Source organism: Epinephelus moara, chromosome 13 (assembly GCF_006386435.1).
Source record: "Epinephelus moara isolate mb chromosome 13, YSFRI_EMoa_1.0, whole genome shotgun sequence".
Taxonomy (NCBI): domain Eukaryota; kingdom Metazoa; phylum Chordata; class Actinopteri; order Perciformes; family Serranidae; genus Epinephelus; species Epinephelus moara.
In genome coordinates this window covers 36,477,403-36,479,496 of record NC_065518.1, presented here as the reverse complement: position 1 = coordinate 36,479,496, position 2,094 = coordinate 36,477,403, and the positions used below count along the sequence as shown (strand labels likewise).

General features: G+C 38.5%; 1 long non-coding RNA gene across 1 annotated transcript in view; it reads left to right on the top strand.

Annotated features, from left to right (window-relative positions):
• Window positions 1-1,464, top strand: part of LOC126399965 (uncharacterized) — a 25,495-nt gene extending 24,031 nt beyond the window's left edge. The window contains exon 3 of the long non-coding RNA XR_007570939.1: window positions 1,028-1,464. This is a non-coding gene — a long non-coding RNA (uncharacterized LOC126399965). The remainder of the gene's footprint in view (window positions 1-1,027) is intronic.
• Window positions 1,465-2,094: the final 630 nt, after the last annotated feature.

Here is a 2,094-nt window from a genome sequence, read left to right as displayed (position 1 = left end):
AGGAATAACTTGTATAACGTTTTTATTAACAAATAGTAATATAAAACCTTGTTTTCCCTGTTTGAGACCTTAAAAAATAGACTGCGACTTATATGCCAGTGCGACTTATATTACGAGTTTTACGGTAACTGTGGTTAGAGACAACAAACTTATTAACCAAGAATTTGCTTCCTTTTATGAAAAACTATATTCTACTGAAATTGAATGTCAAATAGATGAACAAAAGAATTTCTTAAAATCAGTTGACATCAAAAAGTTATCAGAGCAACATAAAGCTACGTTGGCCAAAGATATTTCCCTGATGGAAATCAAAAAGGCAATTGACAGTTTCCCAAAAGGCAAGGCTCCAGGTATGGATGGGTTACCAACCGAATTCTATTCTATTCATTCTGGCCCCAAATTAATTTTCTCTTCTTTTGATGTTATAAAACAAGCCACTATAAATTAAATCCTGCCACCTTCAATGTATAAGACTATTATTAATGTAATTCCTAAACCAGGTAAAGAGTGCAATAAACCCTCTGATTTCAGACCAATAAGTCTAATAAATTGTGATAATAAAATAATTACAAAAGTTTTAAATAACAGAATAACTGAAATACTTCCATCAATCATTAATTTTAACCAAACAGGATTTATTCAAGATAGACATTTAAAAACCAATGTTAGAACCTGTATATCTCTAACGCAATTTGCTAAAAAGTAAAAACTTGATGTGACACTGATGGCGGTAGATGCTGAAAAAGCATTTGACCGTTTAGAGTGGAGCTACCTGTATGAGGTTCTAGCTGCATATAACTTCCCAAACGAAATAATAAAAATGATCAAAACTGTATATAAGTCTCCTGTGGCATATGTCTATTCAAATGGGATTCTATCAGAGGCAATCCAGATAACTAGGGGCACTAAATTAGAGTAGAGAACTCTACTATTCTTATTATTCATTTTTATTTATTATTCTTATTATTATTTTTTATTTTATTGTATTTTTTACAAAAAAATACATCCTGTATGTCTCCCCGAACAGGTCACACATTGTGGACAGCGCAGTGGGTGGTGTTGGCGCAGCGGGCTCTTCCGTCTCTCCGTCCCTCTCTGGCCCGGCTTGTGCACGAGCCATCTCCGCCCGAACGGGATTCGCCGTGATATACTGGGCCACATTACTGTTATGTGTGTTATAAATAAGAGAGATTTAGCCCAGATTCTGTACTGTTAAGTTGAAGTACTGATATTTCCGAGTGTTAGTGAAATCGTTAAAGTGCTGGATTTCCTGAGTGTCTGTGAACGCGTCTCGTGAGTGAGACGCTGCAGCGAGCGGGTAGGTGTGTGTTTCTCTCCTCTGAAGACAAGATGGCGGCACTCATGTGGATAGTGAACTTTTCTGTTAGGCTTTAGTTGTTTTGGCGTGGCTACGGCCCACAGTGGCCTGTGTGACAATCAGAAATAAATCACCCTCTAAACCGGCTAACGTCTCGGCGTGTGGTTATTGAGGGACGTTACAATTCAATTCAATTCAAGTTTATTGAGCAGACTCAGGGTCCATAAAAAGCACATACTACATTTAAAAACACACAGGGACATAAAAAAGAAAAACTCATTACACAAGGCACTGATGCCAATAAATCCAAAACTGGGAAACAGTTCTAACAGAGCTCAGCTTGGGGTTAGTCAGCACCTGGATTACACAATTCATTGACCCATTTAAACAGCATATAAATTTGTACATCAGGTTCCTCAGGAGAGCCTCAAATGTGTGAGTTCTGGCCGTGCAGAAAGGAGAGCCTCAAATGTGTGAGTTCTGGCCGTGCAGAATAGTTCACTGGCACTACTCCACCTGGGCTTGTTCATGAGAATCCTAAAACAGTCATCGTACGCAACCCATAATTTGTGATGGCTCTCTTTCCTAAACTTCACCCACAAGGGGGCAGTATACAATGATGTACAAAATGATCTAAAAAGTGTGAATTTGACAAAGTCAGAGCACCAGTGAAATCTCCTAGCAAGCATGTTAGCCTGTGCATACAGCACACCGCGCTGTCTATACATGTCATCATCATCATCCAGCAGACAATCAGTTATTATGTGTCCCAGATA